General features: G+C 47.7%; 1 long non-coding RNA gene across 2 annotated transcripts in view; it reads left to right on the plus strand.

Annotated features, from left to right (window-relative positions):
* Window positions 1-12,287: 12,287 nt before the first annotated feature.
* LOC102135148 (uncharacterized) overlaps window positions 12,288-27,368 on the plus strand; it is a 48,632-nt gene continuing 33,551 nt past the window's right edge. The window contains exons 1-2 of one of the 2 annotated variants that reach the window (XR_012428642.1): window positions 12,288-13,255; window positions 16,542-16,656. This is a non-coding gene — a long non-coding RNA (uncharacterized lncRNA). The remainder of the gene's footprint in view (window positions 13,256-16,541; window positions 16,657-27,368) is intronic. The other variant, XR_010583536.2, reaches the window with a different exon arrangement.

Consider the following 27,368-nt stretch of genomic DNA (forward strand, 5'->3'; position numbering starts at 1 on the left):
TGACACTCCTGCCTGGGCCTGGCCCACAGAAGGAATTATATCACCGGTTCCATCACCTAGGTGAGGTAACTCACGTCTCCTGCCTGGGCCCTGCCTACAGGAGGAATTGTGACATAACACTGGGCCCAGCACCTAGGGGATGTGACTCTTTTGCCTTGTTCCTTCCCACAGGTGAGAGTGTGACATACCTGGGCTCAACTCACAGCTGTGAAAATAACTCTCATTCTTGTACCCAGCCAATAGGAGGGATTTTGACTCTCATAGATACGTTTAGGGCAACTGGTAAGGTCCTGGGTCTCCTACTTTTATGAAGATAACAGAGGATTATGACACTCACACATATCATATAAAGCCCTTGAGTGGTACAGAAAGTGTCATAACAGAACACAGGAGCAGGGCACGGTGGCTCACGCCTGTAATTCCAGCACTTTGGGAGGCCGAGGAGGGCAGATCACCTGAGGTCAGGAGTTCGAGACCAGTCTGGCCAACATGGTGAAACCCCGTCTCTACTAAAAATACAAAAATTAGCCAGGTGTGGTGGCGCATGACTGTAATCCCAGCTACTCAGGAGGCTGAGGCAGGAGAATCACTTGAACCCAGGAGGCGGAGGTTGTAGTGAGCCGAGATTGCGCCACTGCACTCCAGCCTGGGTGACAGAGCAAGACTCCGTCTCAAAAAACAAAAACAAAAACACAGCACTCAGATGAGATTAGGACTCTCATCTTCACACTCAGCTGCCAGAATTGTCACCCTTAAACATGGACACAGCCCACTGGTGAGGTCCTGGATCTCACAGGAGTACACAGTTGGAATTGTGACTGTCATACATAGGCCTGGCCACAGGTGTGATGCCGACTCATTTCTGGACACAGCACACAGGGACAATGCGGACTTTCATGCCTGAACCCAGCCAATAGGAGAGATGTTGACTCTTGTACCTAGGGCAATGAGTAAGATCCTGGCTCCATACCAGCACAAGTTTCTAGAGCACACAGCAACTGTCTTGCACACTGTACAGAGCCCTTGGGTTATACAGAGAGTTTCATAACGTGGCCCAGCACACAGCAGTTATTGTGACTCTCATATGCACACCCAACCAGCAGTAAGGATGGTCACCCTCTTTCATAAACCCACCCCACTGTTGAAGTTCCTTTTTTTTTTTTTTTTTTTTTTTTTGAGACGGAGTCTCGCTCTGTCACCCAGGCTGGAGTGCGGTGGCCAGATCTCTGCTCACTGCAAGCTCCGCCTCCCGGGTTTACGCCATTCTCCTGCCTCAGCCTCCCGAGTAGCTGGGACTACAGGCGCTCGCCACCTCGCCCGGCTAGTTTTTTGTACTTTTTAGTAGAGACAGGGTTTCACCGTGTTAGCCAGGATGGTCTCGATCTCCTGACCTCGTGATCCGCCCGTCTCGGCCTCCCAAAGTGTTGGGATTACAGGCTTGAGCCACCGCGCCCGGCCGAAGTTCTTAATCTCACGCCTGGATTCAGTCAAAAGTTGAAATTGTGACTCTCCTACGTGAATCTTTTCCACAGGTTGGATAATGGCTCTCAGACCAGGATTTAGAACACAGGTGAGGCTGTGAAACCTCTGAAACACAGAGGTTTACTGAAACACAGTCCCCTGCAGCCAGGATTGGGGATCTTACGCACAAATCCAGTCAACCCTTGAGACTTTGACTCATGGACTTGGACCAAACTCACAGGCATCGACTCTCATACCTGAAGCCAGGACATGTGTGGGATTGTTAAGCTCTTCTCTGGGCCTTTCCACAGATGTGGTTGTGACATATACCTTTGCCCAGCACCTGAGTGAGGTGCCTCTCCTCCCTGGGTCCGGCTCCTAAATAGGATTGTGAGATATACCTGGACCCATGCTCTCAGGTGATGTGACTCTCCTGCGTGGGCCCTGTCACAATGGGGGATTTTGCTATACTGCTGGACGTAGTATCTAGATGATATGACTCTCCTTTGCTATCTGGGCTGTACTTACAGGAGAGATTGTGACACATCACTGAGCCCAGCACCTAGGTGATGTAACTCTGCTGCCTGGGCCCTGCCCACACAGGGCATTATGGTATATTGCTGGGCCCAACACCCAGGTAATGTGACTCTTTTTTGGGCCTTGTCCTCAGGGTGCATGGTGATCTATCACTGGATTTAGCACATGGTTGATGTAAATCTCCTGCCTGGGTCTTGCCCATAGGAGATGTTGTAACATATTGCTGGGCTCAGCACTCAGGTGATATGCCTCTCCTGCCAGGGCTCTGCCAACAGTGGGGACTGTGACATATTACAGGGGCCAACACCTATGTGATGCCCCTCGTTTTCTTCCTTGGTCCTACCCTCAGAGAAATTTGTAACTTATTGCTGGGCCAAGCACCCAGGTAATGGGACACTTCTTCCTGGGCCCCGCCCACAGAATTTCTGGGCAGAAATTGTAACATATTTCTGGGCCCAGAACCAAGGTGGTATAATTCTTTTGCCTCAGCTTTGCCCACAAAAAGGATTGTGACTGATTCCTGGCCCAGCATCCAGGTTAGGTGACTCTCTTGCCCTGTCTCTGCCCACAGGTGGGATTGTGACATATCAGTGGGCCCAGAACCAAGGTGACGTGTGTCTCCTGTCTGTGCCCTGCCCACAGGGGAGATTGTGACACATTGGTGGGCTCACCATCCAAGTGATGTGAGTCTCTTGCCTGGATTTTACCCAAAGAAGGTATCGTGACACATCTGTGGATGTGACTTTTCTGCTTGATCCCTGCCCACATTTGAAATTGGGGTATACACCTGTTTCCATCACCTAGGTGATGGAGCTCTCCTTCCCGGTCCCTGTCCAAATGGAGGACTGTAACATACACCTGCTTCCAGCACCTAAGTAATGTGTCTCTCCTGCCTGGACCCTGCCTCCAGGTAATTGTGACACATACCTGAACCCATCATCTGAGTCGTGTTGCTCTTCTTCCCGCATCCTGCCCAGAGGGTAGATTGTGGCATGTACCTGGACCCAGCACCTAGGTGATGTTACACTTTGCCCGGACCTAAAACACAAAAAAGATTTTGACAGATTTCTTAGCTCAGCACCTAAGATGTGTGACTCCGCTGCCTAGGCTAAAGCCACAAGTGGGATTACATAAAACTGGGCCAAGTACTGAGGTGATTTGAGCCTTTTTTAGGTCAAGTTCTCAGGCGGGGACTGACATATACCTGGGCTCAGGAATTACAGTGATGTGGCTGTCCTGCATGGGCCCAATCCACAGGGGAGATTGTGACATATACCTGGGCCCAGCCCACAGGTCATGCGACTCTCTCACCTAGGTCAAGGCCACAAATAGGATAGTGGCATATAGTTGAACCAAGCACCTATGTGTTCTGACTCTCATGCCTGGCCAAAGTCACAAGGGGCATTGTGACATATACCTGGGCCCAGCACTTAGATGATGTGAGTCTTTAGCCTGAGCCCAGCCCACAGGAAGTATTGCGATACATACCGGGGCTCGGCACCTATGGGAGGTGTATATCTCACCTGGGCCAAGCCGACGAAAGAGACTGGATAATATACCAGGGTTAAGCACCTAGACAACGTGGCTCTCTCACCTGAGACCTGCCCATAGCAGAGATTGTGGCATACACGTGGTCTCAGTACCTAGGCGATGTAACTCTTCTGCCTGGGCCAAGGCCATAGGTGGGATTGTGATGTATGGCTAATTCCAGAACCTAGGTGATATGAATTTCCAGCATGAGCCCAAGCAACAGGAGGGAATGTGACACGTACCTGGGCCCAGTACCTAGGTGATGTGGCTATCTTGCCTGGGACCTGCCAAACAGGGGATTGTAATATACCTGGGCCCCGCGCCTAGGTGATGTGACTCTTCTGCTGGGCCTCAACCATAGGAGAGATTGTGACAGATACATGGGCCCAGACTTCAGGTGATGTAGCTCTTCTGCCTGAGCCAAGCCCACAGGGGGAACTGTGAGATTTAGCTGGATCCTGCTCACAGGCAGTGATGACTCTCATACCTGGACCCAGCGAACAGGAGACATTCTGACTCTCATAGCTAGCCTTAAGGAAATAGGTAAGGTCATGGACCTCATACTTGTACGAAAGTCCCAGAGAGATTTGTGACTCTCAAGCATATCACGTAAAACTCTCAAGTGGTAGAGTTAACACATTGTGGCTCTCATGCACACCCAGCTGAAAGTTAGGCTTGTTACTCTTACACATGGACACAGCTCACTAGTGAGGTCCCCAATTTTATAGTCAAACATACTCGACAGTTGGAATTGCGACTCTCCCATGTGAATCTTGACACAGGTGGGATGGTCATTCATTTTTGGACCAAGCTCACAGGCACGATGATGACTCTCATACCTGGACCCAGCCAACAAGAAACACTTTTGGCCGAGCGCGGTGGCTCATGCCTGTAATCCCAACATTTTGGGAGGATGAGGTGGGCGGATCACGAGGTCAGGAGTTCGAGACCAGCCTGGCCAATATGGTGAAACCCCATCTCTACTAAAAATACAAGAATTAGCCGGGTGTGGTGGCGTGTGCCTGTAGTCCCAGCTACTCAGAAGACTGAGGCAGGAGAATCACTTGAACTCACAAGGCGGAGGTTGCAGTGAGCTAAGATCATGCCACTGCACTTCAGCCTGGGTAACGGAATGAGACTCCATCTCAAAAAAAAAAAAAAAAAAGATATTGGTATTTTAGGAAATTGGTCAGTTGTTTGTTTTTTTTTTTAAATGAGGAGAAATTCATATAATTATGTATTTCAAACATTCAGAATGTTTCTCTCTTACATTAGTAAAGAAAAATGATGCCCTGAACACCGGCCTCATGGTGGCCTGCATCACTGTTATAAGTCAACAACAAGGGGCAACTTTCCTTAAATTTTTCTCCATGAGGCTGGGCGCAGTGGCTCACGCCTGTAATCCCAGCATTTTGGGAGGCCGAGGCGGGCAGATCACCTGAGGTCAGGAGTTCGAGGAGTTCAAGACTAGCCTGGCCAACATTGCAAAACCCCGTCTCTACTAAAAATACAAAAATTACCCAGGCGTGGTGGTGCACACCTGTAATCCCAGCTGCTTGGGGGGCTGAGGCAAGAGAATCGCTTGAACCCAGGAGGCAGAGGTTGCAGTGAGCTGACACCGTGCCACTGCACTGCAGCCTGGGCAGTAGAGCGAGATTCCGTCTCAAAAATAAAAAGATTTTCTTCATGAATTTTACATTTCCAACTAAGCTTCCATCATACTAGTGATGCCCCCCTAATACAGAATGGCCTCTCATAGCTCTGAAGCAGCAACGGTAGGGTAAGCTAATTTTTGTATTTTTAGTAGAGACAGGGTTTCACCATGTTGGCCAGGCTGGTCTCAAATCATGTAGCAACATGTTTTCTTATAAACACTAGAAATGTAGGCATTGCATCCACTGATGTGACAGTTTAATTACATCAATAATCATTACTTTTCAAAAATCTCAAATACTGTCAATACAGAATAACTATTCATTGAATATAAATATATCTATCCAAATATTAATGTCTTAATTCTTTAAAATATACAAACAAGTTTTCTAATTGTTTAGATTTTGGATTGTTTCCTATCTTAAATACTCTTGTTTAGCATAAAACTTTGAAGTGTTAGTACTTTTTTGTGTGATACTCTGATGTTTATTTACTTTTTTTATAATGAGTTTTTCTTTCTTTTTTATAGAGAAGGGTGTTTTGCTATGATGCCTAGGCTGGTCTCAAAATTCTGGCCTCAAGTGATCTTTCTACCTCATCCTGCCAAAATGCTAGAATTATAGGCAGAGACACTGGACTTGATGTTTTTGTATTTGTTTTTGAGCTGGAGTCTTGCTCTGTTGCCCAGGCTGGAGTGCAATGGTGTGATCTCGGCTCACTGCAACCTCCGCCTCCCAGGTTTAAGCAGTTCTCCTGCCTCAGCCTTTCAAGTAGCTGGGATTATAGGCACCTGCCACCATGCCCAGCTAATTTTTGTATTTTTAGTAGAGACAGGGTTTCACCATGTTGGCCAGGCTGGTCTCAAATTCCTGGCCTCAGGTGATCTGCCTGCTTCAGCCTCCCAAAGTGCTGGAATTACAGGTGTGAGACACTGTATCCCACAGACTTGATTTTTTTACTACTTCCTCACATGTATTACATCCCTAAATCTTTTTTAATGTGAACATTGGTTTTTAGATGTATAATTTGGAGAAAATTATTTCCGCATTCATTACATGTACAGAGTTTCTGTAGTATAAGCTCTCTGACGTTTACTAAGGCAGCAGTCTTCAAACATTTTGGAACCAGAGACTGGTTTCATATAAGACAATTTTTCCATGGACCAAGATTGTCATGAGCAGTGCACAACTTAGATCCATTGAATGGACAGTTCACAGCAGAGTTTTTGCTTCTATGAGAATCTGTGTAGCCTGGTTCTAACAGGCCATGGAACAGTACTGGTTCACAACCTGAAAGTTGGGGCCCCTGCACTAAGGTATAAACAATAATTAAATACTGTGTCACAACCTTTACTTTTTGTATTGAAAGCATATAAAAAGCAAATCTGTTTTGAGATTTTGTAAGGAGGTTTGATATATTTTTTTAGCTGGTCTTTGTCCTTGATATAAATAGATCAGGGCACAGAAAGAGAGTTTCCATGCTGACTCAGATATCTAGGAATGTTTTGCTTGGGGTTCATTCATTCAACACACATATCTTAAGTACTTACTTTGTGCAGTCACTTTTCTAGAACTTTGGCGTAATTTAGTGACTGAAGCAGCAACGTTCTCTGGGCCTCAATTCTATTTGGGGACTCAGACACTCCAAGTAGACATCAAAAGGTCATTTTCAGAGAATGTGAAAAGTATTTTTAGTAGAGACAGGGTTTCACCATGTTGGCCAATCTGGTCTCAAACTCCTGGCCTCAGGTGATCCACCCGCCTCAGGAGGCCCTCATGACCTCCTCTATGTATGGATGCATCCTCTCAGATTCTGATCAGGGTTACAGAGTCCAGGGCCAACTATAAACTGGGTGGACTTCAGGTCCAGAAGGAAGACCTCCTGTCACCCAAGAGTATGGGAAGAATATATAAACTGTGGCTGAGGAGAGATAGACAGAACTTTGGGTTCCATACATCTTATGTGTCCCATGAGAGGAATGACGGGGGCTTAGCACTTTGGAAGGCCGAGACTGGCGGATCACCTGAGGTCAGGAGTTCAAGACCAGCCTGACCAGTGTGGTGAAACCCCATCTCTACTAAAAATACAAAACTTAGCTGAGCATGGTAATGAGTGCCTGTAGTCCCAGCTACTCCAGAGGCTGAGGCAAGAGAATTGCTCAAACCCGGGAAGCGGAGGTGGCAGTGAGCCGAGATCATGCCACTGCACTACAGCCTGGGCGACAAAGTGAGACTCCATCTCAAAAAAAAAAAAAAAAAGAGGAAAAAAACATATCTGGCTGGACGTGGTGGCTCACACCTGTAATTCCAGCACTTTGGGAGGCCGAGGCAGGAGGATCACCTGAGGTCAGGAGACCAGCCTGGCCAACATGGTGAAACCCCATCTCTACTAAAAATACAAAAATTAGCCAGGCATAGTGGCAGGTGCCTGTAATCCCAGCTACTTGGGAGGCTGAAGCAGGAGAATTATTTGAACCTGGGAGGCAGAGTTTGCAATAAGCCAAGATCATGCCATTACACTCCAGCCTGGGCAACAAGAGCCAAACTCCATCTCAAAAAAAAAAAAAAAAAAAAAATCTGTGGATGGGGCCAGAGATGCCCTGCCAAGGGGTAGGGAGGCTAGAACTCAACGCTGGTCCAAGATACCCATCCCCAGAATAGATACTTCCCAGCTCTGCCTGTCCTCCTCCATTTTACATCGTCTACTTCTGACCCCCAGCATAAAAGTCAATTTTACCCAATTTTAAAGTAAGAAATAATACCAATTCATTGTCCAGGAGTGGTGGCTCATGCCAGTAATCCCAGCACTTTGGGAGGCTGAGGTCGGTGGATCACTGAGGTCAGGAGTTCAAGACCAGCCTGGCCAACATGGTGAAACCCCATCTCTACTTACTAAAACTACAAAAAATTAGCCAGGTGTGGCGATGAATGCCTGTACCCCCAGCTACTCAGGAGCCTGAGGCAGGAGAATTGCTCGAACCCAGGAGGAGGAGGCTGCAGTGAGCCAAGATCATGCCACTGCACTCCAGTCTGGGCAACAGGAGGGAAACTCCATCTGAAATAATAATAATATCAATTCTCTTCAATTTCTTACAGAAGACAAGAGAAGAGAGAATACCTCCTAACTCTATATGAGACCAGCATTAACCTATATCAAACCAGACAAAGACATTACGAGAAAATAAAACCACAGACCAATATCTCTCATAAATATACATGCAAAAACCTCAACAAAATACTAGCAATTCAAATTCAACAAGGTACAAAAACAATTACACACTATGGACAATTTGGATTTATTTCAGATAATGCAAATATGTTTTAACTTTTAAAAAACAATTAATGCAGTCTATTCCATGGAGACTAAAGAAGAAAAATAACATGAGCATATAAATGGAGAGAAAAACATTTGAAAACATCCAGTACCTTCTCGTGGTTAAAAGACTGAGCAAAGAATGAACAGAAGGGAACTTCCTCAACTTTATACAGAATAGTTTTTAAAACCCCAACAGCTGGCTGGGCGTGGTGGCTCATGCCTGTAATCCCATCACTTTGGGAGGCCGAGGCGGGCTGATCACCTGAGGTCAGGAATTCGAGATCAGCCTGACCAACATGGTGAAATCCCATCTCTACTAAAAATAAAAAATTAGCCAGGTGTGGTGGCGAGTGCCTGTAGTCCCAGCTACTCAGGAGGCTGAGGCAGGATAATTGCTTGAACCTGGGAGGTGGATGTTGCAATGAGCTGAGATCATGCCACTGCACTCCAGCCTGGGCAATAGAGTGAGACTCCATCTCAAACAAACAAACAAAAAAACCCAACAGCTACCATCATAACCTAGATGGTGAGAACTAGAAGTTATCCTGCCGAGATCAGGATCCGGTCAGCCATGTCCTCTATCAGCACTCCATCTCAGCATTTTACTGAAAATGTGTATAGTATAATACAGGGGAGGAAAGTGTATACTGCTTGCGAAGGATAAAATAAAACTGCCATTTTTTGCAGATGACTGGATTGTCTATATAGTAAATCCAAAATGATCAACCTAAAAAATCTGAAACTAATAAGTAATTACAATAAGGGTACAGAGAACAAGATTTACAAAAGTAAATTGTTTCCAATACAGCAGGAATGAACAAGTCAAATTTGAAATTTTAAATGCCTTAACATTTAAATTATCACTTTTCAAAATGAAACACATATAAACCTAACAAAATATATTCAAGATCATTTTTATAAAAACTATAATTCTGATGAAAAAATTCAATAACTATATACAATGTTATAGGTATTTTGAAAATATTTTTCTTCCAGTCTGAGCCTTGTCTTATTCAAATAAGAAGCATGTATTTCAGAGTGTAATCTGTATTTCACAGAAGAAATAGTCTCTTCTCACATACAAGAAAACTCAGTATTGTCAAGATGTCATTTCTCAGCTTCATCTGTAGATCAACACAATCCCAATCTAAACCCAAGGAAATTATGTTGTGGATTTTGAGAACACTTTCTAACATATGAAGAGAAAAAACCAAAACCCATACAATATTGAAAAATAACAAAGTAACAGGACTGTTATTACTCAACTTCAATACTTATTATAAATCTGTAGTAATCATGAGACATTGTATTGGCAAAATAATCCACAAATTGATCAAAGGAACAAATACAAATCTCAAAGATCTACAAAAATACAGTTAACTGATTTTTCACAAAGAATAAAAAGCAATACAATGGAGAAAAAATAGTCTTTTAACAAATGGTGCTGTAACAACTGGACATCCACCTGCAAAAAAATTGAATCTAGGCATAGTTTTGCACTCCTCAAAAATAATTTCAAGGGCAGGCACGTTGGCTCATGCCTGTAATCCCAGCACTTTGGGAAGCCCAGGCAGGCAGATCACCTGAGGTCAGGAGTTGGAACCAGCCTGACCAACACGGTGAAACCCCGTCTCTACTAAAAACACAAAATTAGCTGGGCGTGGCGGTGCATGCCTGTAATCCCAGCTGCTAGGGAGGCTGAGGCAGGAGAACCGCTTGAACCCAGGAAGCAGAGGTTGAGGTGAGCCAAGATCGCGCCATTACACTCCAGCCTGGGCAACAAGAGCAAAACTCCACCTCAAAAACAAAAATTATCTCAAAACGTATCATAGACCTAAATGTAAACACAAAACAATGAAACTAGAAGAAAACAGGAAAAAAATCTAGATGTTCTTAAATAGAGCAATAATATGCTATTCTTCATTGAAATTTAAAAACAAAAACTGTGAAAGGCATTGGTCTCATTCGAATAAGAAAAGGCACAGACTAGAAGAAAAACATTTTCAAAACACCTATCTGGAAAGAAATATTATCTAAGATATGTAACAAACACTTAAAATTCAGCAAAAAGAAATGAACATCTACCATGGATTACATACATTACATATATTACTGTTTAGAACCCCCAACAGAATGAAGACCTAACATACCCAAATTATACTTTCTGAACAGTCTTTCCGACTACAAAGGACAGGAAAAGCTAAAAGACTTTTTCGTATTCCTGGTCTACCTCACTAAAATGTCTTCCGCCGGGCCGGTGGCTCACGCCTGTAATCCCAGCACTTTGGGAGGCCAAGGCAGGCTGATCACCCGACGTCAGGAGATGGAGACCATCCTGGCTAACACAGTGAAGCCCTGTCTCTACTAAAAACACAAAAAATTAGTCGGGCGTGGTGGCACGTGCCTCTTGTCCCAGCTACTCGGAGGGGGAGGCTGAGGCAGGAGAATCGCTTAAACCCGAGAGGCGGAGGTTGCAGTGAGCTGAGATCGTGCCACTGCACTCCAGCCTGGAAGACAGAGCGAGACTCCGTCAATAAATAAATAAATAAATAAATAAATAAATAAATAAATAGTAACAGAGCGAGACTCCATTCAATAAATAAATAAATAAAATGTAATATTCGAAGGGCGTTGTAGCCAGCTCTCCAGGTTGCTTGGATTATGAGGAATGCATGGCTTCCTTCCAGGGCAAAGAGTAGCATTGAAAAATAATATAATAGCTGTAACTCGGATTTTTTAAACATGGCTTCAATTTGACACGTCAGAATATTTGAGATTCTAAATCACTGTGCCAGACTGTTTTACATTAGCCCGAGATAATCAATTCTTCCTGAAAACCACTCTTTTCTCATTAAATTTTTTCTGAAGTTACTTTACTGATTTCAGGTAGAATTTTAAATTCTCCTTAAAAACAGAAACAAAAGGACTACCCGACAAAAACTAGTAAAAGCGTGCTCGGCTGGGAGCGGTAGCTCACGCCTGTAATCCCAGCACTTTGGGAGGCCGAGGCGGGCGAATCACGAGGTCAGGAGATCAAGACCATCCTGGTCAACAAGGTGAAACCGTCTCTACTAAAAACACAAAAATTAGCTAGGCATGGTGGCGCATGCTTGTAATCCCAGCGACTCCGGAGGCTGAGGCCGTCGAATCGCTTGAACCAGGGAGGCGGAGGTTGCAGTGAGCTGAGATCCCTCCACTGCACTCCAGCCTGGAGACAGGGCGAGACTCCATCGCAAAAAAAAAAAAAAAAAAAAAAAAAAAAAAGTGCTGAAATGTACTGACATGATCACGGGTACCTCTAAATAATTAGACTCTACCAGTTTTAAGTAAATAAGAAAAAATAAATAAAACTTCAAAGGAGTCCCTACCTTTGGGGAAACCAGCCACGTTTACCCAATAGTCCCGACATACATACACACTGGTCCCCCCCACCAGCAGGGCAGTGTCTGGCGTCTAAGAGCGCGGGGCCTAGGTGGTCTGGGCAGGGTCCAGTGGGTTGCATGCCCGCACTGGGGGTCTCCAGCCGTGGGACCGAGCGGGCGCGGAGGAGTCGGAGTGTCGCGTGGCTGGACTCGCGGTGGCCCTTGCCGTCGGGGAGCGCCGTGGTTCCCGCTCTAGGAAGTTAGTCCCCGCTGCCCCCGGAGGGCTCTGCGGCCTCCTGGGAGGGATCCTGGCAGGGAGGAGGCGGAGCCAGGCGGCCCAGGAGCCCTAAGGTTGGCGGGGCTGGAGAATTCCGGGAGACCCAAACGGGCCACGCCAGCCCAAGTAAGGATCCGCCCTCCTCCTCCGCCGGATTCCGGGGCTGGGGGTCATTCGTCCCGCCGGTTCCCGAGCGGACGTGGGAGTTGTCTGCCCGCGGGGAGTCTGAGGACCAGGACACCCGCCCTGCTGCGTGCTCAACCTGGCCGTGGCCTTGGTGGCGGCACCGCCTTGGAGCCCCTGAGCCAGGAGAAGCGAGGGTTACGGGGGTGGCGGCAGGCGGGGAACCAGACACTCCAGGCGCCTGGTTGGGGAAAAGGCTGCGAGTGCGTGCCACTGCCAGGTGAGTCCCGGGTTCTGCTGCCACTGCTCCAGAAGGTCACCTCTTGAGCGGGCACAGCGGTGTGTGTGGCGCCCGGAGCCGCAGGGCCACCACCCAAGTGTGAGAGGGGAGCCTGGCCCGTGGCATCCGCAGACCCTGCCTCTAGGCCCCAGGTCCTGGCCAGATTCGCCAAAGCCAGAGGCTGGAATTTGAAGGCTGGATGAGCGGGTTCAACTGAAGTTCAGCCCCTGCCTAACAGTGGCCAGCATGACGCGGTGACACTCTCTAGTGCCACCACGGCCCCTACCCTACTCTCAAGCCCGGTGGGCTAAGGGATTTTTCTGCCCCATGGAGTGCATACCCAACGCCAGGCAGAGGTAAGGGTCATGTCTCAGGAGTGTGGGGCTGCCGGCAGTCAGGGTCCTGCGAGACCAGGAGGGTCTTCTAGGAGGGGCCCCGAAGCCAGGGAAGGAGACGGAGCTCCAGACCCACCTTGCAAAGACGCCGCAGTCTCCGAGATGTGGCCCTGGCAACCCCTCGCCAAATCGCCAAGGGCTCCGGGGGCCATCTGCCCTGCACACGCGCTGCCAGACTCCTGGCTACCAACCAGAGAGGAGTGGCCTGGAGGAGGCTACCAAGGACCCACCCCCTGGGAACAAGCAACCTCCAGCCTGGGCAAGGGGGTAGTGACACCCCCATCCCCAGCCTGACAACCATGTGCAGGGAGGCCCTGGACTGGTGAGTGAAGGGGATTGGAGGAGGGCAGGTGGCCCAGCAGACCCCTGACTGATTTTAGGGTGAATAAGCTGGGAGTGGAGCCGCCTGGTTGGCGGAAGGGTGGAGCCTCTGGGCGGTGGTGGGGGTTGGGGATTGAAAGGAGTTGGAGGGCGATGTCTGCCGGGACCTTTAGGGCTCCAGGCTGCCAGATTCCTGGCCAGACTCTTACTGTCCTCCTTGAACCTCAGTTTCCTCACCTGTCCAAGACCATGAATATGGCAGAGCCATTTGGCTGATGAGGTCAGATATTCCTGCTAAGGGTTTATTAGCCTGCCTGGTCTCTGGATTTTTTTCTTTCCTGACTTTGTTAAGAAACTTTGCTGCCCAGTGTCTACTTTTGGGGAGTGAGTTGGGGAGGCAGGAAGGCAGGAATCTCACCTTTTGCTTCAGAGTCCTTTCCGGGCCCCTCCTCCATTTAGGCTCAATTAAAGCACATAGCTGGCAACAAGTTTCCTATCCAAGCCAGCTGCAGAGCCCAAAACAAAATGGTTTTGTTTCCTGAGAGCAGGGCCTCGTTTCACCCCAAAATCCAAACCCCTTTGGGTGGTCAGCTTCTGATAGCAGTCTGAATTTGATTCTTGTCCTCTGGGGATGGACCCAAGGCCCTTATGATGAAGCCTTTCTCCTCCTCCATCCAACCCCTGTGCCTCCCACAATGTGTTGGGGGTTCTTAACTGTAGTGACCTGGGACTGGAAACCAGGGTTCCCCAGCAGGGGATGTGCCCCTCCCAAGCAGGCTGGCCTGGCATAGCCTGATGGACATCAGACCTGGGGCAAGAGACCTAGGGAAGGGAGCATCTCTCACCCCCGACTTTCTTTTTTTTTTTTTTTTTTTTTGAGACGGAGTCTCGCTCTGTCGCCCAGGCTGGAGTGCAGTGGCGCGATCTCGGCTCACTGCAAGCTCCGCCTCCCGGGTTCACGCCATTCTCCTGCCTCAGCCTCCCGAGTAGCTGGGACTACAGGCGCCCACAACCGCGCCCGGCTAATTTTTTGTATTTTAGTAGAGACGGGGTTTCACCGTGGTCTCGATCTCCTGACCTTGTGATCCGCCCGCCTCGGCCTCCCAAAGTGCTGGGATTACAGGTGTGAGCCACCGCGCCCGGCTTTCACCCCCGACTTTCACATGCTTCAGCCATTTACTGGCGTATGGTAGCCTGTCCGGGCACCCTGGCCTTCAGGAAGATTTTTTTTTTTTTTTTTTCCTTCTTGAGATGAAGTCTTGCTCTGTTGCCCAGGCTGGAGTGCAGTGGCGTGATCTCGGCTTACTGCAAGCTCTGCCTTCTGGGTTCACACCATTCTCCGGCTTTAGCCTCCCGAGTAGCTGGGACTACGGGCGCCAGCCACCATACCCGGCTACTTTTTTGTATTTTTAGTAGAGACCGTATTAGCCAGAATGGTGTCGATCTCCTGACCTCGTGATCCGCCCGCCTCAGCCTCCCAAAGTGCTGAGATTACAGGCGTGAGCCACTGCGCCCGGCCAGGAAGGGATTTTTATCTTGTGCCATGGTGGGAGAAACTGAAGCACAGGGCCAGTGAGTGACAGAATCACAAAGACTAAGTGGCTGGAAAATGCTCCCCAGGCTCAACAAGGCCCCCACAGGATTCAGTAGCCTTTGGGCTACAGCAGTGGCCTGTTCTTGGCATGTGGGATCCTGGTTGACATCAGCACCTTGTGGGGGTAAGGTGGGTTTTCTGGCAAAAAAAGGGTGCTATGGGCTGGGCGTGGTGACTCACACCTGTAATCCCAGCGCTTTGGGAGGCCAAGGCAGGTGGACATGAGATCAGGAGTTCGAGACCAGCCTAACCAACATGGTGAAAGCCCGTCTCTACTAAAAATACAAAAATTAGCTGGGTGTGGTGGTGGGTGCCTGTAGTCCCAGCTACTCAGGAGGCTGAGGCAGGAGAATCGCTTGAACCTGGGAGGCGGAGTTTGCAGTGAGCCAAGTTCACGCCACTGCACTCCAGCCTGGGCAACAGAGCGAGACTCTGTCTCAAAAAAAAAAAAAAAGGAATAGGGCACTGTGAGGTAGAGAGATATCACCCCCCTTTCCCTGGCCTTGGGCACAGCAAGAGTTTTGTTCTCTGATGTATATGAGGACAAGTGTCTGTGGGGGTGGAGGTGGGTCCCCTCTTTTCTTGATCAAGAAAGAACCCATACTGGGGCTGCTTGGGGGATTACGGGCCAGGTGTGCCTGACAGCTGGGTGGAGCATCGGGGGGCTCAGCTGGCCTGTGCCCCGCTGCCACCTCTCCAGGAAGAGCCAGACCCTGCACTGTTAGTGCCCACTCATGCCCAGTCCCACACTGTCCTTCACCTGGCAGCCCCCTGCCTGACTCCCTCAACTCAGCCCCTATTCGGTCTCCCCAGGGACCCTGTGGGCCCTGGGATGGGATTTCAGGAGGCAGGAAACCTGCTACCAACCTCTGCCTGAAGTTGGGGTCCCTGGCCTCTGCCTGCACGCAGGGGACGGGGATGAGCCTGTCAAAGGTCAGGATCAGCTCTGTCAGGGGTCAGCACTCAGCCTCATGCAGAGCCCTACCCCGCTCCTCACTTTGCACTGGTGGAGGCTTCAATCATGGCTGGCTTCATTCCTTCCCAGATCCCAGGAGAGATGCACATTCTGAAAGAAGATCTGAATCTTCCAGCTCAGCTGAGCCCTCGGCCCCTGCCCTTGACCACACACTTGAGTTTTCTCACCCTGAGTCCCTGCTTGCCTCTGCCCACCTGGTTATTCTAGGCAGGTGATGGTGTTTCCACCCCATGTGTGCTTGGGCTGTGAAGGTCACCTTTCAGAAGGCACTGTCTGGCAGTGGGCAGCACTGTCACTGTTGCAGAGCTTATAGCCTGCAGTGAATGCCAAGAATGAGTTCTCAGACAATTCCAGCTGAGCGGGCCCAGGGCAGGGTTAGCTGGTCTGAGAGTCCAACTTAGCATCTATTTATCAAAAAGGCTTGTTAAACCACAAACATCCACTAGATGGCTTTTTTGAGGTGGCGTCGTGAGACACTTGTGACCTTGTAAAAGCACTTAAACCGCATTCTCAGGAGGCTGTTTTCAGTGTTCCTTATCACACCACACACTCCACTCCCTGTCCTGTTTTCAAAGTCAAGGAGTTTCATTCCCATGCACAAATAACATACACACAGTGCCTCAGTATTTTTCTATGCCCTGACCTCAAATGCCTTGTACATAAGCTTGAATAAGTTGCCGTGTGCCCCCCCATATCTCCCCCTTCTTTAATTCTTAGAGCATGCTGGTCATCTAATGCAAGGCAAGCTTCTATTGTTCTTCTCTGGTCATGGATGGGTTGGATGGCAGCACAGAACCATCTGCAGATGCCTAGCAAACAGATACAAAAAAGAGTAAGTATAGTGGCTATCACTTAGATATGTATGTTTAACTTAGACAAGGCAGTTTTGGGGTTTAACTATTGATAGCCTTCTTGTAATTGCTGAAGGGTACTTGTTTGTAATTGCTGTGACTATTCTTCAAGTGTTTCTTTAACTCACACTCAAGAGTAGAAATTTAAGAAGATAGGTGGTCCTGATAAGCTCTTTGCAGACGTGCTTTTACTCTCTCTTAAGCATATTGGGAGCTATTATGTGGCAGAGGCGTGACATAGATAGAATTTTATTGCCAGTCACAATGTAAATTTTGACAGGTAGTGAATGCCTGCTACCAATCCCTCAGCTATTTAACAGTGGCTTCAAGAGCCTCTCGGCGAGACAGAATAGTTTTATTAATGTTTACTTGTTGAAATTCATGGATTACATTATATACTATATGGTTCACCACTGAGGCTGTGTGAGTAGATTCCGTTAGAGAAACAGCTGCAGTAGCGGCAGTTGCTGATATAGTAATAGCTGAGACTAAAAAGGCAATTAAAGTGGCCAGAAATCTTTTTGTGTGTGTATGAGACAGTGTTTTTCTAAATAGCTGCAGGGTAGAATCTCTTTCTTAGCTCTGGGTTAAATTTACAGGCAGCCACAGTTTTGCACACCGTTTTAAGATCATGACATAGGTATATTTCACTGTGTAACGTTTTGATGAGACAAGCGTGTAGCATACTAACTACTGGAAGAGACTTTAATATTATAAAAGGATTGATTTTGCTTTATGTTAGGAACACTTTGCTTAAACAAAAGTATATAAGGGTGCGTAGTAGAAATTAAGACTGTGTCAGTAACATTGTTATGCAAAGAGAGCGTAGAATTGCCACTTCTAGTAATATGCTCACTATGTGAAATAACTTGAATAAAAAAGGAAGTCTTAATCTCTGAATTTGGGTATGAACGGGGCTGAAAGTGTGTTTCTTTTTTAGTTGTAAATATTGGTCTTGAAAGCCTATACTTTGACTAGGTAATAGAACTATCGGAGGGACTCTTAAATCTAATAGTCGGATTTCCAGACAGAAGATAACTATGGGGACTTTAACCAAGTAAGGGGCCATTATTAAACAGAGGCTCTTGGCGCAGCACAGGCTGTCTGCATGGCGACTACTGGAAGGCCTCGAACTCATGTCGCCAGTCCTTACTCGGATGGCATTTAGGAAGATTAGGCACTTGTATAGCTTCATTAGAGATTTCAGTAAGATTAGGCCGGGCGCGGTGGCTCAAGCCTGTAATCCCAGCACTTTGGGAGGCCGAGACGGGCGGATCACGAGGTCAGGAGATCGAGACCATCCTGGCTAACACGGTGAAACTCCGTCTCTACTAAAAAATACAAAAAACTAGCCGGGCGAGGTGGCGGGCGCCTGTAGTCCCAGCTACTCCGGAGGCTGAGGCAGGAGAATGGCGGGAACCCGGGAGGCGGAGCTTGCAGTGAGCTGAGATCCGGCCATAGCACTCCAGCCTGGGCGACAGAGCGAGACTCAGTCTCAAAAAAAAAAAAAAAAAGAGATTTCAGTAAGTTTGGTGGTAACAGCAGAAATAAAGATCAAGTTTGCAAGCTTAGTATCCTTTTGGGGCTGATAGTAAAGATACTCCTGAGGAATGAGAGTAACACACTTACTATGTGCTATTGTGGAAAAAAACAAAGGGGGGTTACTAGACAATAAAATCAATGAGTAATTCAGTTTAATCTATCTTAAATTTCCAGTTAAGGGGTAAGACAGGGGCATCTGTCGACTTCTTGTTTAAGAAGTATCATCAGATGACAAAGGCAGGTCAGCCTCCTACTATGTAATAGCATTAAAAATGGGGATTTATAACATGACTCTAATAAACATGTTCTTGAGCTGATCTTACTTGGCAAAGGACAAGAATTACCAGCAACTTTTTTTTGTTGTTGTTGTTGTTGTTGAGACAGAGTCTCGCTTTGTCGCCCAGACTGGAGTGCAGTGGCCGGATCTCAGCTCACTGCAAGCTCCGCCTCCCGGGTTCACGCCATTCTCCTGCCTCAGCCTCCCGAGTAGCTGGGACTACAGACGCCCGCCACCTCGCCCGGCTAGGTTTTTGTATTTTTTAGTAGAGACGGGGTTTCCCCTTGTTAGCCAGGATGGTCTCGATCTCCTGACCTTGTGATCCGCCCGTCTCGGCCTCCCAAAGTGCTGGGATTACAGGCTTGAGCCACTGCGCCCGGCCCACCAGCAACTTTCTTTCCTTCCTGGAGGCACCTCTCCAGCAGAGAAGTTTGTTGTCGCGGCCACGTGATCACACAGATGTTCGCTGACTGGGAGTCTTATCTAAGAACTGTCCTATGGGCGGCCTCCAATCTCCTTAAGGGCGAAGAAAGGCACTGTTGCCTGAACAGGGCCAACGAATGCAGGTGCTTTTAAGGGTAGGAGGGGCCGGGGCGCGGTGGCTCAAGCCTGTAATCCCAGTACTTTGGGAGGCTGAGACGGGCGGATCACGAGGTCAGGAGATCGAAACCATCCTGGCTAACACGGTGAAACCCCGTCTCTACTAAAAAACACAAAAAATTAGCCGGGCGTGGTGGCGGGCGCCTGTAGTCCCAGCTACTCGGGAGACTGAGCCAGGAGAATGGCGTGAACCCAAGAGGCGGAGCTTGCAGTGAGCTGAGATCCGGCCACTGCACTCCAGCCTGGGCGACAGAGCGAGACTCCGTCTCAAAAAAAAAAAAAAAAAAAAAAAAAAAAAGGGTAGGAGGAAAGGAGGGCAATGGCTTTTCTATAGGGGGAGGAAAAGGCTCTGGTCCGTCCTTACCTTCACTAGAAAAAATATCTTCCTTATGCCCTACAGAAGGGAATGAAGTAGAGAGAGGAGCACCTCCTTCCTGTTCTGGTTTGTTTTTCGTCACTAGAAAGAGTCTCTTCTTTACTCCCCATAGAAGGGAATGAAGCGGGAGAGAAATCTCTCCTTTTAAATCTTCTGAATTCCTTTCAGGTGGAGATAATGGGTGGTCTAACTCACCGTGATCTGGCAGATAAAGAGGATACAACGCAGAGCGTACTAGCGCCTAGGTGGTCAAAATAGTAACATTAGTAAAATGACTTTGCTCATATCCTCTTTTCAGGCAATGACTTACTTGCTCTTGTAACTTTAAATCTAAGGTTCTTTGATCAGGAAACTAAGGGCATTCTTGCTGAATTAAAAGCATAAGCTTATGTAGAGCTCCAGGCGCTACAGTGCACTGGATAGCCTCAAGTAGCTGTTGCACTGTTTTTTTTTGTTTTTTTTTTTGTTTTGTTTTGTTTTGTTGTTGTTGAGACAGAGTCTCGCTTTGTCGCCGAGACTGGAGTGCAGTGGCCGGATCTCAGCTCACTGCAAGCTCCGCCTCCCGGGTTCACGCCATTCTCCTGCCTCAGCCTCCCGAGTAGCTGGGACTACAGGCGCCCACCACCGCGCCCGGCTAATTTTTTGTATTTTTAGTAGAGACGGGGTTTCACTGTGGTCTCGATCTCCTGACCTTGTGATCCGCCCGCCTCGGCCTCCCAAAGTGCTGGGATTACAGGCTTGAGCCACCGCACCCGGCCGCACTGTTTTAAAAAATATTTTCTGCTCTTTGGTCATTTCTTGACTTATGATAAGTTAACTTTTGGTATTTTACATGTGGGTCCTGTAGTCCTGATGGGAGTCAGGACTGTCCTTTACTGGGATTCCTCAAAAATTGACGAGCTCTCCTCCTTCACACGTAACTTCAAGGCGGTCACATCGGGGGTACCACTTGCAGAGCTTATAGCTTGCAGTGAATGCAAAGAACGAGTTGTCAGACAATTCCAGCTGAGCGGGCTGGGTGAAGCAACTCTTCTGAGAGAGTTGGCCCGAGCATCGGTCCGCCAAGTATTTATTGAAAAGGCTTGTTAAACCACAAACATCCACTAGATGGCTTTTTTGAGGTCGGGTCATGAGACAACTGTGGCCTTGTAAAAGCACTTAAACCGCATTCTCAGGAGGCTGTTTTCAGCGTTCCTTGTCACACCACACACTCCACTCCCTGTCCTGTTTTCAAAGTCAAGGAGTTTCATTCCCATGCACAAATAACATACACGCAGCGCCTCAGTATTTTTCTATGCCCCGACCTCAAATGCCTTGTACATAAGCTTGAACATGTTGCCATGTGCCCCCTACAACTGTGGTCTCTCAGTTTTGGAAAACAGCCTCTGCCACAGCCTCCTGGGCTCTCCATCACCCTGGGGGCCACCACCCACCCTAGGAGGGCAGCTTGGAGCTCTGGGAGGTACCTCTTCCCAGCTTCTGTCCACACTGCTTCCACCTGTGACACCTCTGTGTCCTCCTTTGAAAGATGGGTGTGTCTCTGCAGGTGGATGGCTGCAAGGTTACCATGGGGAGGGCCTCTCTCCCTCCTCTGTCCTGGGTCCCTGGTGCCTTTCCCCTGACAGCTGCTGGCCCAGCCTCCCCATGAAACCTCACAGAAAGGCAGCTCCCACTGCAGCCTCCAGGAAAAAAGAAAACCAGTCGGACTGTGGGGCCGGGGGTGGCAGCAGTCCTAGACACCAGGATGGGGAGGAGGCAAGGTCTCTAGAACTCCATCCTTATTAGGTGCCCACCAGGCCCTGGAACACTGCAGAGTGTGGCCTAGGATGTCATTTTCTATTTATTTATTTATTTGAGACGAAGTTTTGCTCTTGTTGCCTAGGCTGGAGTGCGATGGTGCGATCTCAGCTCACTGCAACCTCCGCCTCCCAGGTTCAAGTGATTCTCCTGCCTCAGCCTCCTGAGTAGCTGGGATTACAGGCATGTGCCACCACGCCTGGCTAATTTTTTGTATTTTTAGTAGAGACGGGGTTTCTCCATGTTCATCAGGCTGGTCTCAAACTCCCAACCCCAGGTGATCTGCCCACCTCGGCCTCCCAAAGTGCTGGGATTACAGGCATGAGCCACTGCACCTGGCCCTAGGATCTTATTTTCTAGTTGGCAAACACCACCCAGCTGCCTTCTAGTCTTGGCACTGTGGGCATCTGAGTTCCCCCTCCTGGTAAACTGCTCCCAAGGCCTGTCCTGGCTCCTCCACCCAGTTGGGGTGCCTGCTGGGTTCTGGACCATGCCCCTTCTGGACCTGCCTCAGTGTGCCTCCTTGGGAGGGTGGGGGCTCCCCTGGAGGATGCCTTCATGCCCTGAAGTTCCTCAGGCCAGGATGGAGCCCCTGAGGCTCTGGGCAGGAGCAGTAGCTTGGAGGAAGCAGACAGAGAGGGGAGGAGACACACAGCCCAGCCCTGAGAATGGCTGGGGGTTTGGGGACACTGTGGTGATGTTCCTGGGAGCCTTGTCCAGTTCAGGCAGGAGTCCTCAAAAGGCCAACAGTTTCCCTCCATAGAAAGGGAAATTGAGGCTGGAGTTAGAAGGAGCCTTTGAAAGGGGTCAGATCAGAAGGGCCTCTGTTTTCCATTTCTGTTGTGGCCTTCACGTGCCTGGGTCCCCCTGCTGGACTCAGCCTCAGTGGATGGACAAGAAGCTGCTAGCCATGCTGCCCACCCAACCTGTTCACTTCCACTGTCTGGCCACCAGTAATTCAGCTTTCTTCATTTCCTGGGTAAAGAGCCACAAAGGAGGTCCACCAAGAGCATCACATCAGGGCATCAAAGTGGGCCTGGTGGCGGGGACATGACCTTTGGACCTAGGAGAAGGTGAGGGTGGGTCTAGGGTAGTGGCCTCTGCAGGGCAGGGCCTGTGATCCAGTCTTCTCACCTCAGCATTCACCCACAGTTGCAGCACCAGCTGTGAAACCTGGTCATGGATGGTGGAGAATAAGCTCCCTATGTGTTAGTCCATTCTCACACTGCTATGAAGAACTACCTGAGACTGGGCAATTTATGAAGAAAAGAGGTTAAGTCGACTCACAGTTCTGCAGGCTGTACAGGAAGCATGGCTGGGGAGGCTCAGGAAACTTCCAACCGTGGCAAAAGGTGAAGAGGAAGCCAGCATGTCCTACATGATTTGAGCAGGAGGAAGAGGGAACAAAGGAGAAGGTGCCACACACTTTTAAACAACCAGATCTCATGAGAACTTACTATCATTAGAACAGCAAGGTTGAAGTCTGACTCCATGATTCAATCACCAACCACCAGGCTCCTCCTCCAAACACCGGGGATTACAATTCAACATGAGATTTGGGTGGAGATACAGAACCAAACCATATCAGGCAGAATCCTGCAGCTGTACACACTGGACATGCTGAGTGAGAGCTGCAGTCAGGGTCAGGCAGCAGAGCGTCCTTACAGCTCTTGTGTGCCCCTGCACATTGCTGTCCTCACTGGCCCATTCTGCAGGCATGGCTGCTGGCCAACCAGACAGTGCTGCTAGGCAGTGAGGTGGAGCTCCACTGCAAGGTGTGCAGTGACTTAGCATGTGGAGGCAAATGGCAGGAAGGTGGGCACTGAGGGCAATCCCTACCTCACCATGATCAAGGTGGATGCCACCGCCGGCTGGATGCAAGGGGTGGGCAGACTTGGGGGGCTCCGATTCACTGAAATCTACCGCCATTATTGAAGTTTTAGAGGAACTCGTGAAAGATAATTTTACAGCACCAGCCGGGAGACAAAATTCTCTGCAGTGAGTAGTTCTGGATATGAACTTGCTGCTGGTTTATGGCATCTTCTATGAACCAAAGTCTGAAATTAGATGAAGTTCCTTCTAAAGTGAGAATATACGTGTCAGTCAAAACCAGTGAGAATCACTTTTTTTTTTTCCCTGAGGCAGAGTCTCGCTCTGTCGCCCAGGCTGAAGTACAGTGGCGCGATCTCAGCTCACTGCAACCTCTGCCTCAGGGGTTTAAGCGATTCCAGTGAGAATCACTTCTGTGACTTTTGTCTTTCTTTTAAAAACATTTTTACTCCCACTGCAAGTTTGTAGTCTCTGACTTCACACACTGAGTAAAGAACTCCTTGGGGAGGTTATCGTCAATCTCACATACATAACAAACATAACATTATCTTAATGTTACCAGAAAGGGGTCCCAATCCGTACCCCAAGAGATGGTTCTTGCACCTCACACACACAAAAAAAATTCAGGATGAGTCCATACAGTGAAGTAAAAGCAAGTTTATTAGAGAAGTAAAAAAACAAAAACAAAAAAAAATGGCTACTCCATAGGCAGAGCAGTGGTATAGCCTGCTTGACTAAGTATACCTGTGGTTTTTTTTATTATATGCTAAACAAGGAGTGAATTATTCATGAGTTTTCCAAGAAAGGGGCAGGGACTTACCAGAACTGAGACTTCTTCCCGTTTTTAGACCATATATGTTAACTTTTTTTTTTTTTTTGAGACGGACTTTCACTTTTATTGCCCAGGCTGGAATGCAATGGCACGATCTCGGCTCACTGCAACCTCCGCCTCCCAGGTTCAAGCAATTCTCCTGCCTCAGCCTCCCGAGTAGCTGGGATTACAGGCATGTGCCACCACGCCCAGCTAATTTTGTATTTTTAATAGAGATGGGGTTTCTCCATGTTGGTCAGGCTAGTCTCGAACTCCTGACCTCAGGTGATCTGCCTGCCTCAGCCTCCCAAAGTGCTAGGATTACAGGCATGAGCCACCACACCCAGCCAATAACTGTAATCTTAAAAATTAACATTGGGTTGGGTGTGGTGGCTTACACCTGTAATCCTAACACTTTGGGAGGCCAAGGTGGGTGGATCACAAGGTCACAAGATTGAGACCATCCTGGCCAACATGGTGAAACCCCATTTCAACTAAAAATATAAAAATTAGCTGGGCATGGTGGTGCACACCTGTAGTCCCAGCTACTAGGGAGGCTGAGGCAGGAGAATCGCTTGAACCCAGGAGGCAGAGGTTGTGGTGAGCCAAGATTGCGCCACTGCACTCCAGCCTGGCAACAGAGCAAGACTCCATCTCAAAAAAAAAAAAAAAGAAAAAAAATTAACGTAGATTAGTTCTGTTTTTGTTCAATGTTTTATTATAGAAAATTTTAAGCAGATGCAAAACAAAAATAACAGCTGTCATGAAGCCTCAATGATTACTAATCATGTGTTTATTCTTTCCTTGCTTTGTTTATGCATTTTGTCCAATTCTTTGTTCAAGACACCAGGAATTGGGCCGGGCGTGGTGGCTCAAGCCTGTAATCCCAGCACTTTGGGAGGCCGAGATGGGCGGATCACGAGGTCAGGAGATCAAGGCCATCCTGGCTAACACGGTGAAACCCCGTCTTTACTAAAAAATACAAAAAACTAGCCGGGCAAGGTGGCAGGCGCCTGTAGTCCCAGCTACTCGGGAGACTGAGGCAGGAGAATGGCGTAAACCCGGGTAGCGGAGCTTGCAGTGAGCTGAGATCCGGCCACTGCACTCCAGCCTGGGCGACAGAGCAAGACTCCGTCTCAAATTAATTAATTAATTAATTAATTAATTCTCATCAGCAAAAACTCTATTGGGTAAGTTTAATTATTCCTCATGTCACAGACAAGGTGACTGAAGGAAAACAAATTTAGGGGCTTGCCCAAAGTCACCCAGATAGGAAGTGGCTGAGCTAAGGTGTGCTCTGACCTCCTCTCTGCTTCCCTTGCACAGACAGTGCCATTGTTCATTGTTAGAAATAAATGCTTATTCCCCCGATGTCGCAGAGAAGAATCAGCAATCAGAAAAAAGTTTCTTCAGCAAGGCAATTTTTACTCTCTGCAGAAAGGGTGTTGCCCATCAGCAATACTACCACATGCACACACAAAGTAAAAAAGACACTAGAATATTTATCACTTATGCATGAAGTCCTTATTGCTGTGTCCTGACTCCATTGGCTGGAGCCAAACCTCACAATTTAAACTAAAACTTGAATGGCTAACAGTTTCAAACTTTTCTAAATAGGTAAAGGCAGTGAAGAACAAAGGAAAAAAGGAAGTTGCTTATGAAAGGACTTTGGAAAAGTAATAATGTTCCCAAATAAGGGAGGAGTGTAGACTGCAAGCTGGGACCTGCCTGGGCAAGTCCAGCACAAATATTTTGACTAAAGTACAAGGGCATAGAATATAATACGTGCCTGTGAGTATGTTTATCATAGATACTGAAGTCAGAGTATGCTTATTTTGTTATATTTGCTACATAAGGCTTAACAGAGAGGTATTACTATAAAATAAGAAAATTAGTTCTGAGAAAAGATATGAGTAACATTTACGATTTAAAGAGGAAGCTTTGAAGAGGAACTTTTGCTTTCTACAATTCCTCCCCTTTTAATTTTTATTTTTCCTCTTTAAATTGTTTTAGCATGTTTTGGCTTGTTTTACTTGAGCTTCCAAGAGGAAAAGTTTTTTAAAATAAGGTGGCAGAGAGTTAAGAGAGGTTTTAGTATTTTTGGTAAGAACTGTCGTTATTAATTTTGTCACTACCTCTCAGAGGCATGGTATAATACAACATCCGAGAAGGAGAAGTATACCTATTACGGTTGCAATAGAAGTGAGAATGGAGGGTATAGTTTCCTTCCATTGACCAAACCGTCCTCGTGGCCAATTTGAAATAGGGTTATTAATTCTAGAATTTCTAGTTAGCTCTTTAGGTAAAGCAGTGAGACCTTGTAAGGCTCTGGTTATACTTTTATTAGGAGCAGTGTTATTTGGGATGAAGGTACAACATTTGGTTTTAATCATAACACAAACACCATCTTTCTTGGCTAATATTATATTTAAAGCCATTCTATTTTCCTAGACCATTTTACTAGTGGATCCTAACTGTTCTGCTATTTCTTTAATAGCATCTTGAGTGTAGTTAATAAATTGTTGTTGGTTGTAATAAGTATGGTTTATCCAGTCTACATTCTTATTAGTTGTTTTTGTGGGAGGAGGGATTCCAACCCCACAGCTATTTGATCTCTAGCTTTGAATTTACCTGCTATACCTTGTGGAATGCCAGTTGCATCTAAATAAACATGGGGTCAAAGGACCCAAGAGGGGCTTCTCTTGTTTTACGATGTCGTGGGGTTTTTTGTTTTGTTTTGTTTTTTTTTTTTTTTTTTTTTTTTTTTTTTTTTTGAGACGGAGTCTCGCTCTGTCGCCCAGGCTGGAGTGCAGTGGCGCGATCTCGGCTCACTGCAAGCTCCACCTCCTGGGTTCACGCCATTCTCCCGCCTCAGCCTCCGAGTAGCTGGGACTACAGGCGCCCGCCACCACGCCCGGCTAGTTTTTTTTTGTATTTTTAGTAGAGACGGGGTGTCACCATGTTAGCCAGGATGGTCTCGATCTCCTGACCTCGTGATCCACCCGCCTCGGCCTCCCAAAGTGCTGGGATTACAGGCTTGAGCCACCGCGCCCGGCCTTGTTTTGTTTTTTTGTTTGTTTGTTTGTTTTGGTTGATGAAATGCCAGGGTAAAAGGGATAGGAATTTGAACTAGAGCACAAGTACCGCTCCAAGTATTTGGCAGAGTGTCAAGTAAAGGTCCTCCACAATACCAGCACACATCTGCTTGGGGATGAACAAGGGCTGACTGACGGGTCAGCTCTTGGAAGTGCCTGACCTCACTGCATCCTGTTAAGTTTCCAAGAAACACCAAATTTTCCCCTGGTCTTGAGAGACATGAAGCGAAAGGGGTATCAGAAGATGGAGGCTGGATGGCCCTCGGGGGCTGACCCACAGGGTGCCGGACTTCAGGAAATAGTAGTAAGAGAGTTTGGCATAACTCACTATTTCAGGCTGTAGGACTTTGAAAAAGAGCAACCAT

Source organism: Macaca fascicularis, chromosome 19 (genome assembly GCF_037993035.2).
Source record: "Macaca fascicularis isolate 582-1 chromosome 19, T2T-MFA8v1.1".
NCBI lineage: Eukaryota > Metazoa > Chordata > Mammalia > Primates > Cercopithecidae > Macaca > Macaca fascicularis.